This window comes from Pan troglodytes, chromosome 5 (assembly GCF_028858775.2).
Source record: "Pan troglodytes isolate AG18354 chromosome 5, NHGRI_mPanTro3-v2.0_pri, whole genome shotgun sequence".
In the NCBI taxonomy this organism is placed as follows: domain Eukaryota; kingdom Metazoa; phylum Chordata; class Mammalia; order Primates; family Hominidae; genus Pan; species Pan troglodytes.
In genome coordinates this window covers 178,294,231-178,312,500 of record NC_072403.2, presented here as the reverse complement: position 1 = coordinate 178,312,500, position 18,270 = coordinate 178,294,231, and the positions used below count along the sequence as shown (strand labels likewise).

The window sequence follows — 18,270 nt, the reverse complement described above, 5'->3', positions numbered from 1 at the left end:
TCCTCCTCCTTTTTTTGTGGGTGCTACTGTAAATGGCATTATGTTATAATTAACTATTATTATGTTTTTAACTTCAGACTTCAATTGTTCATTGCTGGTATGTAAAAAAGCAATTGACGGCTCACGCCTGTAATCCCAGCACTTTGGGAGGCCGAGGCGGGCAGATCACGAGGTCAGGAGATCGAGACCATCCTGGCTAACATGATGAAACCCCGTCTCTACTAAAAATACAAAAAATTAGCGGGGCGTGGTGGCGGGCAGCTGTAGTCCCAGCTACACAGGAGGCTGAGGCAGGAGAATGGAGTGAACCCGGGAGGCGGAGCTTCCAGTGAGTTGAGATTGTACCACTGCACTCCAGCCTGGGCGACAGAGCGAGACTCCATCTCAAAAAAAAAAAAAAAAAAAGCAATTGAGTTTCCTATATTAATCTTATATTCAGAAATCCTAATATAATCACTTATTATGCAGTTCCAGGAATATTTTTGTCAATTCTTTGGGATTTTCTACATAGACAATCATATCATCTGTGAACAGAGACAGTTTTATTTCATCTTTCCCTATCTGTATAGCTTCCTTTTCTTGCTTTGTTGCATTAGTTAGAATTTCTATTACAATGCTGGCGAAGAGTGGTATGAGGTGACCTCCTTGCTTTTAGGGGGAAAGCATCTAGCTTCTCACCATTAAGTATGATATTAGCTGTAGCTCCTTTGTAGATGTTCTTCATCAGGTTGAGGGGGTTCCCTTTTATTTTTAGTTTGCTGAGAGTGTTTTAAATGATCACAAATGGGTTTCGTATTTTGTCAGAATTATTTTTTTCATCTATTGCATCTACTGATAAAGAAAAAGAGATTTTCTTTTCTAATCTGTTGATGAGATGGATTACATTAATTGTTTTTTGAATATTAAACAGCTTTGCATATTTTGGATAAATCCCACTCAGTGTATAATTCTTTTTATACAATGTATACATTGTTATATACTATACCATTTGAATGTATAAAAAGTTTTATATATATTCTTTTATTACCTTAATATTTTGTTGAGAGATGTTCATTTTTTGAACATGGCTCAAAATGGTATTTTTGCTCAAACAGTTCTTGAGCAAATGAACATCCTCCATGATCATTAATTTGCTCAAGAACTATTTGTGAAAAAGTCTATCCCATCTCCATTGAATTGCTTTTGCATCTTTGTAAAAAGTCAGTTGGTCATATTTGGTAGGTTTGTTTCTGGCCTCTCTAATCTGTTCCATCGATCCATGTGCATATCTCCCTACCAATATCATACAGTCTTAAATACTGTAGTTATATAGTAAGCTCTAACATTGGGAAGAGTGATTCTCCCACTTTACTCTTCATTTTCAATTTCCTTTTGCCTGTTCTGTCCCTTTTCTTTTCTACATAAATTTTATTTATTTAGTTAGTTTTGAGGCAGGGTCTCGTTCTGTGCCCAGGCTTTAGTGCAGTACCACTGCAGCCTCAACCTTCTGGGCTCAAGAAATCCTCCCATTTCAGCCTACCGAGTAAGCTGGGACTACAGGTGTTTGCCACATACTCGGCTAATTATTTATTACTATTTTTATTATTATTGTTATTCTTGAGACAGAGTCCTAGCTCTATCATACAGGCTGGAGTGCAGTAGGATGATCTTGGCTCACTGCAACCTCCGCCTCCCGGGTTCAAGCGATATTCTCCTGCCTCAGCCTCCTGAGTAGCTGGGACTACAGGCGTGCACCACCACGTCTGTCTAATTTTTGTATTTTTAGTAGAAACGGGGCTTCACCATATTGGCCAGGCTGGTCTCGAACTCCTGACCTCAAGTGATCTGCCCACCTTGGCCTCCCAAAGTGCTGGGATTACAGGTATGAGCCTCTGTACCCAGCCTTGGCTAATTATTTTATTTTATTTTTTATGAAGGCAGGACCTAACTATATTGCCAGGCTAGTCTCGAACTCCTGGGCCCAAGTGATCCTCCCAACTTGGCCTCTCAAAGCACTGGGATTACAGGTGTCAGCCACCAAGCCCGGTCCATATAAATTTTAGAATAATCTTGTCTATGTTTACAAAAATTTGGCTAGAATTTTGATATGGATCACATCATACATATGGATCAATGTGTGAAGAATTGACATCTTTAATAAGTTGACTCTTATAATCCATGAATATAGTTAAGTCTTTCCAACTATTTAGGCCTTCTTTGATTTCTTTTATCAGCATTTGGTAATTTTCAGCATACAGAATCTGTATATGTGTTTCTAGATTTATACATAAGGTTTCATTTTCTTTGGAACAATTGTGAATGATTTGTTTGTATTTCTACCTGTTCATTTTTAGAATAGAAATGCATTAGATTTTTATGTGTTGATCTTGTGTCCGGCAATCTTACTGAGCTCTTTTACTAGTTCTGAAAGGTTTTTATGTAGGTTGCTTGAGTTCTTCTATATCGACAATCATGTCATCTGTAGTGGAAACAGTCATATTTTCCTTTCTAGTCTCTATGGCCTTTCTTTCCTCTTCTTCTTCCTCTTCCTCCTCCTCTACTTCTAAGTTGTCAAATTTATGATTTAAAAGTTGTAGTATTCCCTTACTATCATTTTAGTTTTTTCTGGCTTTATGAGGTATACTTGACAAGTAAAAATTGTATATCTTTAAGGTGTACATGTTTTGATTTATGTATAATTGTGAAATGATTACATTTAAGCTAACTTATTCATCACCTTACATAGTTATGATTTGTGTGTGTGTGCATGTGGTGAGAACACTTAAGGTCAACTTTTTTTTTTTTTTTTTTTTTTGAGACAGAGTTTCGCTGTTGTTGCCCAGGCTGGAGTGCAATGGTGCCATCTCGGCTCACTGCAACCTCCGCCTCCGGGGTTCAAGCAATTCTCCTGCCTCAGCCTCCTCAGTAGCTGGGATTACAGGCACCCACCACCACACCCAGCTAATTTTTTGTATTTTTAGTAGAGACAGGGTTTCACCATGTTTTCCAGGCTGGTCTTAAACTCCTGACTTCGGGTGATCCGCCTGCCTCAACCTCCCAAAGTACTGGGATTACAGGCATGAGCCACTGCACCTGGCCAAGATAAACTCTTTTAGTAAATTTCAAGTATACAATACAGTATCGTTAACTGTAGTTACCATGGTGTACGTCGGATCTTCAGAATGTATTCATCCTGCATAACTGAACCTTTGTACCCTTTGACCAACATTTCCCCATCCTTCCCCTCCAGCCCTTGTCAGCCACCATCTTATTCTGTGTTTTCATGAGTTCCAGTTTTTCAGATTGCACATGTGAGATGATGCAGCATTTGTTTTTCTGTGTCTGACTTATTTTACTTAGCATAATGCCCTCCAGGTTCATGCATGTTGTCACAAATGGCAAGATTTCCTTCCTTTTTAAAGCTGAATAATATCCCACTGTATATTAATATACCCATGTTTTCTTTATTCATTTATCAGTGGACAAATGATAAGAGATAAGATTGTTTCCATATTTTGGCTATTGAGAATAGTGCTGCGATAAACATGGGGGTGCAATATCTCTTTGAGACACTGCTTTCATTTCCTTTGGATAAGTACCTAGTAATGTAATTGCTGGATCGTATGCTAGTTCTTATTTATAATTTTTTTTTTTTTTTTTGAGATGGAGTTTCACTCTAATCACCCAGGCTGGAGTGCAGTGGCACAATCTCAGCTCACTGCAACCTCCGCCTCCAGGGTTCAAGTGATTCTCCTGCCTCAACCTCCCAAGTAGCTGGGATTACAGGTGCCCACCACCATGCCTGGAAAAATTTTGTATTTTTAGTAGAGACAGGGTTTCGCCATGTTGGCCAGGCTGGTCTTAAGCTCCTGACTTCAGGTGATCCACCCATCTTGGCCTCCCAAAGTGCTGGGATTACAGGTGTGAGCCACCATGCCTGGCCTTATTTATAATTTTTTAAGGAACTTCACACTGTTTTTTATAGTGGCTGTACCAATTTACATTACAAACTATGCATAATGGTTCCCTTTTTTCCACATTCTCACCAACACATTATCTTTTGTGAGGGGTAAGGTGATATCTTTTTGTGATTTTGATGTGCATTTCCCTGAAAATTAGTGATGCTAAGCACACTTTCATATACCTGTTGGCCATTTGTATGTCGTCTTTTGAGAAATATCTATTCGGTGCCTTACCCCATTGTTTAACTGGGTTATTTGTTTTGCTTGTTCATTTGTTTGCTGTTGGGTTGTTTGAGTTTCTTGTATATTTTGAATATTAGCCTCTTATTAGATATATGGTTTGCAAATATTTTCTCCCACTCTGTAGGTTGTTTTTTTGTTCTGTGGATTGTTTCCTTTGCTGTGCAGAAGCTTTTCATTTTACACAATCCCACTGGCTTATTTTTGCTTTTATTGCCTGTGCTTTTTGTGTCATATCCACAAAACAATTGCTCAGACCAATGTCAAGAAACTTTTCCATTATGTTTTCTTTTAGTAGTTTTATGATTTCAGGACTTATGTTTAAGTCTTTAATCTATTTTCAGTTGATTTTTGCATATGGTATGAGAAAAAGTCCACTTTCATTCTTCTGCATATGGATATCCAGTTTTCCCAACAGTATTTATTGAAGAGACTATTATTTCCCCATTGTGTGTTTTTGGCACTCTTGTTAAATATCAATTGACCCACAGATGCATAGATTTGTTTCTGGGCTCTCTATTCTGTTCCATTGGTCTAAGTGACTGTTTTTATGTCAGTGCCATGCTGTTTTGACTACTATAGCTGTGTTACATATTTTGAAGTCAGGTAGTGTAATGCCTCCAGTTTTATCTTACTTGCTCAAGATAGATTTACCTCCTTAGAGTCTTTTGTGGTTCCTTACACATTTTAGGTTTGTTCCTCTATAGCTATAAAAAAAATGCCATTGGAGTTTTAATAGGGATTGCATTGAATCTTAGATCTCTTTGGGTAGTATGAACATTTTGACAATATTAATTTTTTCAGTTTTCAATCCATGAACACAGGATGTCTTTCCATTTATCTGTGTCTTCTTTAATTTTCTTCATCATTGTTTTCTAATTTTCAGTGTCAAGTTTTTCATGTCTTTGGTTAAGTGTATTCCTATTTTATTCTTTTTGTTGCTGTTGTGAATGGAATTGCTTTCCTAATTTCTTTTTCAGATAGTTCATTCTTTGTATATAGAAGCACAATTGATTTTTGTTATTTTGTATTCTGCAGCTTTACTGAATTCATTTATAAGGTCTAACTATCTTTTGTTGATATTATTCTTTAATATTGTTTTAATGATTGAAAGATTGATCTGTACTGATATTCCTGTTTTATTAGTGATTTTTTGTCTGACCTTGGTGATTTATGTTTTTTTTTTTTTTTTTTGTAAGTCTTGCTAGGGACTTATAGATTTTTTGAGATATTTTTTAAAGAACTGCTTTTTGTTTCACTGATTTTTTTCTATTACTTTCCTGTTTTCGATTTTATTGAGTTATTCTATCTTCATTATTTCTTTCCTTCTGCTTGCTTTGTGTTTAGTTTGCTCTTCTTTTTCTAGTTTTGTGAGGTAGAAACTTAGAGAAATGATTTCAGACTTTTCCTCTTTTCATATATATATACATATATATGACATTTATATATGTCATAAATTTTCCTTTTAACACTGCTTTAGCTGCATCTCACAAATTTTGACACATTTTGTTTTCATTATTATTCAGTTCAATATATTTTCAGATTTCTTCTGAGATTTACTTTTTGATGTTTAATTATTTAGGAGTGTGTTGGTTACTTTTCACATATTTAAAGATTTTCCTTTGTCTTTCTGTATTGATTTCTAGTATGATTCTCTTATGACCAGAAAACATACTTTGTATAATTTTAATTCTTTCAAATGTATTGATTTTTAAAAATCATCTAGGATATGGTCTATCTTGGAACATTCATGGATGTTTGAAAAGAATGTGTATTCTGCTATCTTGGGGTGGAATGCTCTAGAAATCATGCTGACTGACAGTATTGTTCAGTTCTTTATCCTTGCCAATTTTCTATGTAATAGTCCTATCAGTTGCTGAAAGAGAAGTGATGAAGTCTCCAACTATAATTGCGAGTTTGTCTATTTTTCCTTTCACTTATTTCCTTTTTTTTTTTTTTTCTGAGACGGAGTCTCACTCTGTCACCCAGGCTGGAGTGCAGTGGCATGATCTCGGCTCACTGCAACCTCTGCCTCATGCGATTCTCCTGCCTCAGCCTCCCGAGTAGGTGGGACTACAGGCGCACAGCACCATGCTTGGGTAATTTTTGTATTTTTGGTAGAGGCAGGGTTTCACCATGTTGGCCAGGCTGGTCTCGAACTCCTGACCTCAAGTGATCTGCTTGCCTCAGTTCCCAAAGTGCTGGGATTACAGGCGTGAGCCACCAACATGTGTAGATGGCACGTAGTTGGGTCGTGTATTTCTATCTATTTTTGCCAGTCTCTGTCATTGAACTGATGGATTTAGATTAGAATTGATATTTAGGGTTTAAGTCTGTCCCTGTATTACTTGTTTTCTGTTTCTCATTTCCTTTTCTTTTCCTTCCTGTAGATTACCTCAGCATTTTCTAGAATTCCCTTCTACTTTATTCATGTATTTAAAAATCACATAACCTTGTATTGTCCTCCTGGTGATTGTACTCTCTCTCTCTCTCTATATATATATATGCACACACACATATACATATATATAGATGTAACTTATCATAGCCTCCTCATATAAAAATTGTACCACTTTGAGTGAAGTATTGCATGTTTACTTCCACTTAGGCCCCTTGACACTTCCTACTTTTTAAATAAAATGTTCCTAAGTATTTTACATTGAGCACTACATCATATGGTGTTAGGTTTGCTTCAGCCATCAAATACGATTTAAGAAACTTTCGAGAAGGTGAGTCTATTGCCTTTACCTCTATTTTCACCCAGTGTGCCAGCCTGCTAAGACTGCCGTAACAGCATACCACAGGCAGGCAGCTTAAACAACAGAAATGGATTTTCGCACAGTTCTGCGGGCTGGAAGTCCAAGATCAAGGTGCCAACAGGAGTGTTGCTCGCGAACCTCTCTTCTCGGGGTGCAGACGGCTGCCTTCTTGCTGTGTCCTCACATGGCCTTTTCTCTATGCAAGTGTGTCGCTGGTATCTCTTCCTTTTCTTATATAAACAACAGTCCTCCTGGATTAGGGCTTCACCCTCATGACCCCATTTTACCTAACAACCTGTTTACGGGCCCTATCAAGAAATACAGTCACATCGGGGATTGGACTTTCAACACATGAATTTTAGAGGAATGCAATTCAGTCCAGATTGCTTTTTTCTATTCAGAAAAAAAAACAATTCATGAATTTCTGTGTCATCCTTTTGCAGGGGCCATGTTAATTTTCTCTGCATGGTTTCAATTTTAGTCTAAATGTTGCCAAAGTCATCGTGCCAATAGGTTTTTGAATACTTAAGTAACTGCTATTGACTGAGTCTCTTTCTCACCATAGAACTTGGAATTTAGAAATTTTTAATGATATAGACTCATTTTCAAAAGCAAGTTAACGTCTCTTCATCTCAGTTGACAGGACCTCAACATACCCCTAAAGCATTATACGTTTACCAGTGTATTGGTGCAGTTGGTGACATTTGAATTAGTCTGTAAATTAGATAATAGTATTATGGCAACATTCAACTTCCTGAATTTCGTCATTTTACTGAAGTTATGTAAGGGAATAACCTTTTTATTGGGAGATATATGAGGAAGTTATTTAGGGGCTAAGGATCATTATATCTGTAAATCACCCTCAAATGATGAAATCTGAACATAATTAAGTGCATATGCAAGTATCTACACATATATGTAAAGAGAGAAAGAGAGACGTGAAACATGTTTTATGAGACAATGTGACAAAATGTTTACGACTGATACATCTAGCTGAAGGAGTCATTTTATTATGACTGCAACTCGTGTAAGTTTGAAATGTTTTCAAAACTAACAGTTTGAAACTTACACATTAAAAAACAAAAAACCCCACTTTACCTGGAGGTATCATGCATTCCAAGATAAAAATAGAATGAGTTCTACTTTTTCTTCTGTAAATACTATTATTAGTAAAGCCAGATTTACTAGAAAACAAAATTACGATGTGAACCTCAACTGTATTCAGTAGTCAGTGCGTGTTTCCAAGCATGGATAAGAGTGTCAGAGAATTAATAATAATCAATTGTTATTGATTTCCTTGGGATATCTTGGGAGACCGAATGGTGTTGTCTGAGATGGGGGATGCGGGGAATGTGGGCTAACCCTAAGCAAATGGACGAGTTTACTTGGAGTTAGAAATAGTTTGAAACAAAATCTGGAAGCAAAGAAATTTTCCGCAGTTGAAGACTGGAAGAAAACCAACTAGATTCCTGTACTCAGACAGACAATTGGATAGTGTTCTGATTAAAGTGGGTAGTTACTTATGTAAACCCTTGAAAACAAGGACACGTATTTGAGAACTCAGGTAACTAATTTGACAGAGCATTTCAGAGCAGTGAAACATTCAAAATGGGTTGGGAAAATGAAAACATAAAAAAGAAACAGAGGCCATGCACTGTGGCTCATGCCTGTAATCCTAGCACTTTGGGAGGCTGAGGCAGGAGGATCACTTGAGGCCCTGGTTTGAGGCCAGCCTGGGTAAGATAACAAGACCCTGTCTACACATACACACACACACACACACACACACACACACACACAGACACACACGTAGGCAGGTCTGTGGCCAGGGCGTTGGGGCCCCTGTTATAAAGGACGCAGATGAACGGTCAGGTGGGGAATATGCAGGGTGAGGTCTGAAGGGTTCTGAGTGCAGCAGCTGGGGGGTGCCACCCTCCTGGCACCTGGATACGTTCACTAACCTGGAAGCTCATCAAATACAGTTAGTAAGAGATTTTATAGAGGTTGATTACCAGCACCCCCACCCCCTTTCCCAGAGGCAGGTGGGTGAGGCTGAAAGTTCCCACCCTCGACTGGCATGGTGTTTCTCATGCCCACCCCATCCTGAGGCTGTCCCAGGACCCAGCCTCGCTTACTTTGTTAGCAGGCACTCAGGTGTGATGGGAAGGGGCTCCTGGCCAACACCAAAGACAGCCCTGACACTCAGGAAAGGCGTTTAGGGGCTGTGTGCCAGGAATGGGGGACAAAAACCCAATTTATTTAAAATAAAATTTTTTAATTTAAAAATTGTTTCAGAAATGTAAAAAAATAATTTTTTTTTTTTTTACTTTTGAAAGCTGTTTAACTTTTTTTTTTTTTTTTTTTAATGAAATAGATTTCTTGTCATTCCACAGGGTGGTAGAGATCAAATCCAGGATGGAACATGAGGGCTTAACCCTAACCCTAACCCCTAACAGGAAAGACCTGTGCTTCTCAAGCAGGGGAAGCACCCCCAGGAACTGAGGAGAAAGGGGCCCTTCAAGAGCAGGTAGTGCACAATTCCTGGGCATTGACTGCACCTGAAGATACGTGCAAAAAACCATTCTTCCAACGAGAAAGCAAACACAGGTACTTTAAGCAGTAAAAGGAAAGTTAATGAGATTTTTGAGTAAAACATGTGACTTCAAAGAGATTTTTTACCCTTGAAGTGAGCAGAGTCCCAGATGTGCTGGGCTGTGAGCTTGCCTTCCTCTGACACTGGTGGGTCTTCAGGGAAGCCGGGGAGAAACTGTATTAGTCTGTTTTCACCCTGTTGGTGAAGACATACCTGAGACTGGGTAGTTTATAAAGAAAAAGAGGTTTAATGGACTCACAGTTCCACATGGCTGGGGAGGCCTCACAATCATAGTGGAAGGCAAAAGGCATGCCTTACATAGCCGCAGACAAGAGAGAGTGAGGACCAAGCAAAAGGGTTTTCCTCGTAGAAAACCATCAGATCTCGTGAGACTTACTCACTGCCATGAGAACGGTAGGGGGAACTGCCCCCTGTGATTCATGTATCTCCTACCAAGTCCCTCCCACAACAAGTGGGAGTGATGGGAGCTACAATTCAAGATGAGATATGGGTGGGAACACAGCCAAACCATACCAGAAACACTACCTTTTCTTTCTTTTTTTTTTTTTTTTAAAGATCTATAAATATAAAGGCAGTGTAGAAACCTCAGGGAGCCTGGACTTGGCACAGCCTAGAACTAACACAGTTCAGATTCGCTTTGCCTGGAGGACTGGAAGGATGGGCCTGCCTGGGGCATGAGAGACCAGAGCTTTCTGGCAAAAATCCTCAGCCCAAGGTTAGGTAGAGTGCAAATTTGGTCCCAGGACATCAGGCCAGTTTGAGAGGCCCAAAGAGCTATGCCTGAGTCCCGGAGGCCATTGGATTATTTCAAGAACATTAAACCAAGGTGTGTGTTGCAAGAAATTTCGCTAAGGTGTTTGTTGCAAAAGATACATTAAAATCTTAAGTCCTGGGGCCTGTGAAGTGGCCTTCTTTGGAAATAGGATTTTTGCAGATGACATCGAGATGTGAGCTAGGATGAGGTCATCAGGGTGGGTCCTAATCCAACATGACTGATGTCCTTACTGAAGAACATCTGAAGAGGAGGAGAGACACACGGGGTCATGGCTGTGTGAAGACGGAGGTGGAGACCGGGCTGACGCACCAGCAATGCCAGAAGAGGGAAGAGGGGAGGGAAGCTTCCCAGGAGGGAGCACGGCCCTGCCGATACAGTGATGTCAGGCTTCTGGGATCCAGAACTGTAAGGGAACAAATTTCTGTTGTTTAAAGGCACCCAGTTTGTGATGCTTTACAACACACCACAAATGATGGATGACGAATACAGCATCCATCATAACACAGAAGCCCAGTGACCCAGCAGCCGCGACGGCGCGCTCTGGCAATTTCCAAAGAGACCGCTGCTAGCGTCCCAGCGGTTATATCCACACTGAGTTAGACACTAATGAGGTTTGGGACACAAGACCCTGAAATCTGGCACCTTGCATATTCCCGCAGTTCACTGCCATCAGGTGACGCCCGCTCTGTGTACTCACCCTCTTCCACCACTGTCCGCTCTCCATCAAGCTTAGCCTAAAGATACACAGGCCTCCCTGTGCCTTTTGGTCTTCACATCTAAAGGTGCCTGTGTCATGTAAAAATTACATACAATGAAATAAATTCACCTGCTTTTCTCTTGTTTATCTGTCTTTTATGATAGGCGTCTCAGCCATAAACCTAGCAATGGGTGAGGAAATAACTTTTTCTTCCCTTACAGAACTGGATTCAGCACCGCAAAACTGAAACCGCCTCCAGAAAAGAGCCTCCTGCGAGAACGCAGAGGCTTGCCTTTCTCTCCTGTCGCTGAGAGTCCCTGGCTGGCTTGGGGACCCCATGGTGCTGCTCGCTCTTGCCTGGTGCTGGTGGGGGCTTCCTGCTCCTGACCTCATACTACCTCTGCGGCAGAGGGCCTGGGACAGAGGGGATCCCTGCCCATCCCGCCAGCCCTCTTCTCAGGAAGCTTCTGGAATCTCCACCCAAAAACTTCACTGACATTCTGCTGACCAGAGCGTGGTCATATGGCCATCCCATCTCACAAGGGGGCTGGAAAAATGCATTTTCTTCAGCTGCGCACCTTATACCCCACAGCAGTACTACGGGCCTGGTAGTGAGGAAGAGGATGGGTAACGGAGGTTAGGTCGGCAGCTAGCAGTGTTGGCCACCAGGGGAGAGTCACAGCCACTTTCTGGGCCTGGTGGTGACTTCACATTGGTTGCCAGGAGGATGATTTTGAAGATACCGTAAGTGTTAGTAATAGTAACGCTGCTACGGAGTGCTAGGAATGATGGCAGCTGGGGCTGGAGCTCCTGCTGGGCTGGGGAGAGAGAGCCTGGCTGCGCTTTCCAGAATGCCCGTGTTGACGTTTATTCTCTTGTTTCAGTTTGTTTTGCTTTGTTTGTTTTACCTGCAGGCCTGTCGAGCCCTCTTGTAACTAATTCTCCAGTGTCTGCCGTTGAAGGTGTCCAGTAGCTAACTTGAGGACTCTGTCGTCCCCTCTTCATTTGGGGGAATTTCCTCTACTTACTTGAAACATTCAGATTTTCCACTGTCAGTTTTGGGTGAATGAATTATGCTTATTACTTTTAATAAAAGTCTTCAAAATCTCATCAGTGCCATGTCTTTTTCTTAGGCCTTGAAAGTCATTCTTGGTTTATTTTTGAGAAATATTTAGGCCAGGTGTCGGCTCATGCCTGTAATCCCAGCACTTTGCGAGGCTGAGGCAGGAGGATTACTTGAGGCCAGGCTGGGCCACATATCGAGATTCCGTCTCTACAAAAACTAAAAAATTAGCCAGATGTCATGGTGCATACCTGTAGTCCCAGCTACTTGGGAGACTGAGGTGGAAGGATGACTGGAGCCCAGGAGCTTGAGGCTGCAGTGAGCTATGACACTGCCAGTTCACTGCAGTCTGGGCAACACAGTGACACCCTGTCTCAAAAAAAAAACACCAACATTAATTTAAAAAAATTCAAATAGTCATGAAAATCATTCTTGATTTCAGTTTTAGAGTGCTACTTATTATTTTGAAAGACTTAATCTTAGTTAAATTGTATGTTCTGTTTCCAAATTTCTCCTTACTTGTAACTTAAAATTGATGTTTCCTTTATATATTGAAATGTCGTTTCTGAGATATTTCAGTCGTGAGATTTTTTTCGGTTTGGTGCTATTCTGGTGTCTAATAATAATCACTTAGGAAAAAACGCAAAGATAATTTCCCAGGCTTAAGTGTTTTTTTTCTTTAGTAGATTCAATGTACCTTTAATTTCACTAAATACGTATTGAGAGATTCACTTCCCATTTTTACACAGAGCCCGTCATAATGTCCTAATTAATAAGCGCGCTCCATATGCTTGGGACTAAAGGAACAGAAAATTTTCCTGTTTGGATAAAAATCCTGATGCTCATGTTTGACAGCGATACATGCTATTTTGGGGAATTTAACAGGATGAAGCGATGCCTAGCGACCCGAGGCTGCATTTTTTTCTGCCTTGTTTGATGCACACACCCCCTCTTGTTCCCATACCAGCCCTGCCCCTCAGCAGCCGCATGTCCGCTGTGCATTTTGTGTTTGTCGTGTACCTGTGCAAAGCCCATGTTGTTCCGTCTGCATGTTCTTGTCTCCTCTGTTCCTTTTTTCCATTCAGTGCCTCCAGGTCTCTATGTCTGTCTCGAATCCGATGCTTCTCAGCACTGCACCATCATCTGTGGTGAGGCTTCCACTCCATTTTCCTTATCTGTTGTCCCTGGATGGTTTAGATTTGTGAAAGGGGCATTAAAGACAGGTCAGAGTAACCAACTGTGGTAACATCAGATGGAAGAGCGGCCCAGGCCAGGGAGACCCTGTGCAAAACCTCAGGTGGGAGTAAGCCTGCCGCTTGCAGAGAACAGAAGTCAGGCTGGCCTCACTTGCACCGAGGGCATGGCTATAGGAGGATGCATAGAGGTAGAAGGGGCCAAATTAGACAGCCCACCTCCCTGAAAAGGGACTCCTGAGAAATTGAAAGGCAGAAATGGTCAATTCTCTTTAACCAGCTAAAGCGTTTGAAATTCCCACTATGTGCCAAGTTTTCTGCAGACTGTGTCTTCACCCTTACAATGGGTTCAGTGTTGTGGTCCTTACTGTACTGATGAGGCCTAGGAGGCTCTGAGCTGAGTCACTTATCACAGTTACAGGAAAAGAGCCGGCCTGGGATTTCCACCCAGAACAACTCCACTCGCCCATACAGGAGCCCCTGCATCTCCACAGTGCAACAGACCACAAGACCCTGCTGTCCTGAGTGATGGTGAGTTGAGCCAGCCATGAAGGACCTCTGGGTTTTCTCTCAGAGATGACTGAAGGAAAAGAGTATGGGCAAATCTGAAAGGAGATTAAGAACTGAAATCCCCAGGCCAGGCATGGTGACTCGCCTGTAATCCCAGGCATTTTGGGAGGCTGAGGTGGGTGGATCACTTGAGGTCAGGAGTTCAAGACCAGCCTGGCCAACATGATGAAACCCCATCTCTACTAAAAATACAAAAAAATTAGCCGGGCATGCTGGCACGCACCTGTAATCCCAGCTACGCGTGAGGCTGAGGCAGGAGAATCGCTTGAACCTGGGAGGTGAAGGTTGCAGTGAGCAGAGATTGTGCCATTGCACTCCAGCCTGGGCGACAGAGCAAGACTCTGTATCAAAAAAAAAAAAAAAAAAAAAAAAAAAAACTGAAACCCCCAAAACTTGTGAAACCAGCCCCAAGAATAACAGAAACAAATGAGAGAACTATTAATATTGCAGTATATCTGATACATTTGTATAAACTTAACCAGAAAATAAAGGAGCTAATGCAGTAGCTGGCGTCTGTTACGATGAAACGCTGTCATGATACAGAAGAGCAGCCTCTGGAGCCATCTGAGCAGAAGCCCGCTAGGGAAGCAATGGGGCCACGCCTCACAGCTGGGACTGGGAACCACGCCTCACAGCTGGGACTGGGAGCCACGCCTCACAGCTGGGACTGGGAGCCACGCCTCACAGCTGGGACTGGGAGCTCCCACTGACATTTGGTTTCCGAGCCACTCCGGCTGCACTCGCAATCTTAGCCTTGAAGTCCAGTAGGGACCTTGCACCTTCTCTCTGGATGGGCTCTAACAGTGCAAAACAATAGGGTACATTTTCTGCTTTTAAAATTGTAGTGAAAAATTGGAGGAACACACTTGGCTGATAGAATGAATAAAGTGTGGTAATGAAGAATATTTGTAAAAAGATCTGTCTCATTTCCCTCTAAGGGCCTTCTTTCTTGACTCATACAGGAAAAGAAGTGTCAACAGTGAGAAACTGCAGAAAAACTACCCAAAGGATAGGGAGGGTGAGCTGCTTGGGGCTCCTGAGTCATTTCTGCAGGGTCTCTGTGCCTCCTTCCTTCCTCCCCCACCCACAGGGTCTTTAGACACCCTGATTGATTGAGTCGCTGTGAGCCTGAGAGAAGGCCCAAGGTGTTGGAATTTCAGAGTGAAACTCAGAAGAATCGATAGTGGAGAAGAAAAGAAAGGAAGCAGATCCAGCTTTCTTCATCGTGAAAATAGTAGTGGATCCTGGCCGAGGCACTGGGTGAATGTTAGTAAAGGCCGGGAGTGACCTTTACTAACCTGAAAAACAAGTCACAGAGCCAGCTGTGCCTGGCTTCATCTTCCAAGAGCATGTCAGGGATCAGTGTGTCACCTTATTAATATTGGAGCATCTTAGGGTCCGTGCAAATTCCTGAAACTCATGGAATTTAATGGACAGATCTTCCTCCAGGGACTTACTGTCCTGGATTATGAAAACTACAACTGGACTTTGCTTACTTTATTCATCAGGCTCTAGGTGACCCATGGAGGCTGCAGAATTCTGCCGCCGTTAAATGTGTACTCATAAACACAGGGATATACCAACTTAAACAGCACACAGCTCTTCGGTGGACAAGGAGGGAGTTTGACAAGATGCTCTTGGTAGGGAGTCATTTTGACCATAAAATTCTATAAACATAAGTATTTAGAAATCTAGGGACCAGGTTACAACCAGCACTCTAACTGGATTAACTGGAAACACACACACACACATGCACACAGAGGCATTTCATTGATGAAACAAATACTGTCATATAACTAATACAGTCTAGCTTTAAATCCTATTCATCAAGCAAAGAATCCGACGGTAAATTGGGTGCATGTTTTGGGGCTGTCTGTAAGATATCCCAGTCTCTGTTTATTTCCAGTTGCTCTTCCCAACCCATACTCGACTATAGCGTGTCCCTCAAATGGTCTACACCATAGCAATCACCTGCGCACTTGATAAAAACACACAGCGCCCAGGGCTTTCCCCTAAGATTTTGATTTAGGGGGTCTGGTTGGGATGCAGAACCTGTATTTTTATCACACTTCTCATGTCATTCCTTTGATTCTGATGATTAGGTAAGTCTGGGAAATCCTGACTTAAGTAACCTGCCCACGACTATTGCTGGCCCAGTTACATCTCGTTTAAGTGAAATTACATCTGGCTTAAATGAAATGATGGTTCCTGATCATAGCACTGATCCTTTGGAGCACCGAATGAGAACGCATTTGGATTGATCTATAATGGTTTCCTCATCACAGACCTTGGGGTGGTCTCAGAATTTTCTGCTACACAATCATTCTCTTAGCCCTTTCATTTTTTTTCTTTTTTTATTGAGACAGGGTCTCACTCTGTCACTGAGGCCAGAGTGCAGTAGTGTGATCTTGGCTCGCTGCAACCTTTGCCTCCCAGGCTCAAGTGATCCTCCCACCTCAGCCTCCCGATAGCTGGGACTACCGGTGTGTGCCACAAATGCCTAGCTAATTGTTTGTATTTTTTGTGGAGATGGGGTTTTGCCAAGTTGCCCAGGCTTGTTTTGAACTCCTGGGCTCAAGCAATCCTCCTGCCTCAGGCTCCCAAAGTGCTGGGATCACAGGCGTGAGCAGCCACTCCGGCTTGCCCTTTCATTTTCCGTTCGTTTTATGTTCCTAGTTGCTTCTTGGTTAACTTTCATCTATTTGAAATTTTCTCTAACCTAACACTCTATTACTTGGAATGCAATTGGGTTTTATTTTAGCTTTTAAGCTACCTTTATGTATTTTAAAATTATTTTCTCCTCATTTTTAAAATTTAGAATGACATAATTTATGGCACTATTTTTGAATCCTTAAAATATTATTTTAAATACTGTACAGAATACCATCTTTCATTGTGTTATGCTAAGACAACATCCATCTCTTTTTTACCAGTCTTAGCTTAGGTATCTAGCGCTCTATCCGACATCTTGATCTCCAGCGGCGGGAGCTTTACCTTCTTGAGCAATTGACACTGGAAGGTCAAGGCCTCCGCCTTGTCAAAGCATCATAAGCATGCCTCAAGTCAAAGCATCATAAATGTCAGCTGGGGAGAATACGTGCTAAATGTCATCATCATGGAAAATTTTACAGTATGTACCTACTGTACAATTGCAATACATTGATTTGCACGTTGGCAATATAAACAGGTTTAAATTCTCATCTTTGACAATCTTAAATTCTAGCTGCAGAGGTTAAGATATGAATGTAAAACATTTTTTAAAAAGCAGAGGTTAAGATAGGAACGTAAAACATTTTTTTAAATTAAATATTTCTTTCAGAACAGGATTATTTGTAAATCAGATGAGAAAGATTCCCAAAGCAAAATCAATCTTTGATGCTTGTATCAGATGTGTTCTATCTCCTTGTAATACGGAATTCTTCAGAAGTTAAGTTCCTTTCTAAAACATATCTTTTTTTTAAATTTTTTTTTTTTTGAGATGGAGTCTCACTCTGTTGCCAGGCTGGAGTGCAGTGGCGCGATCTCGGCTCACTGCAACCTCCACCTCCCGGGTTGAAGCGATTCTCTTGCCTTAGCCTCCTGAGTAGCTGGGACTACAGGCTCATGCTACAATGACCAGCTAATTTTTGTATTTTTAGTGGAGACGGGGTTTCATCATGTTGGCCAGGATGGTCTCGATCTCTTGACCTCATGATCCACCCGCCTCGGCCTCCCAAAGTGCTGGGATTACAGGCATGTGCCACCATGCCTGGCTCTAAAACATATCTTAATCTATTTTTTTATATTGTTATTATTTTTTTTGAGATGGAGTTTCACTCTTGTTGTCCAAGCTGGAGTGCAATGGCGTGATCTCAGCTCACTGTAACCTCCATCTCCCAGGTTCAAGTGATCCTCCTGCCTCAGCCTCCTGAGTAGCTGGGATTACAGGTGCCTGCCACCATGCCTGGTTAATATTTGTATTTTTAGTAGAGACAAGGTTTCACCATGTTGACCAGGCTGGTCTTGAACTCCTGACCTCAGGTGATCTGCCTGCCTCGGCCTCCAAAAGTGCTGGGATTACAGGCATGAGCCACCGTGCCTGGCTCTTAATCTATTTTAAATACAACTTTGCACAGCCATATTCACAGTCTTTCATATTAGATATATTAAGAAATTGCTATTCTATAAAATGGTATTAAAACTATTTGCCAGTAAAGGAAGGACATATGTCTAATCAATAGGAAAGAACCAGGCATAATGTAAATGTAAAAAGTAAACAACAGTAACCCCTGGCCTTTGAGACTGTCAAGGAATTTAGGAAGCAGAAGGTAGAGGTGAGAGAAAAGTGGACATCATCTTTGAGGATCAAGAACAATTCCCTCAGGACTAGAAACTGACAAATTATATTACTCATGTCAACTGAAAATTAGCATTGCCCC

The 18,270-nt window shown here is 41.4% G+C and overlaps 1 non-coding gene across 1 annotated transcript; it reads right to left on the bottom strand.

Annotated features, from left to right (window-relative positions):
- Positions 1–7,338: 7,338 nt before the first annotated feature.
- LOC112209593 (U6 spliceosomal RNA) lies at positions 7,339–7,442 on the bottom strand. Its single transcript, XR_002944429.1, has one exon. It is a non-coding gene; the product is annotated as a U6 spliceosomal RNA (small nuclear RNA).
- Between the last annotated feature and the right edge of the window lie 10,828 nt (positions 7,443–18,270).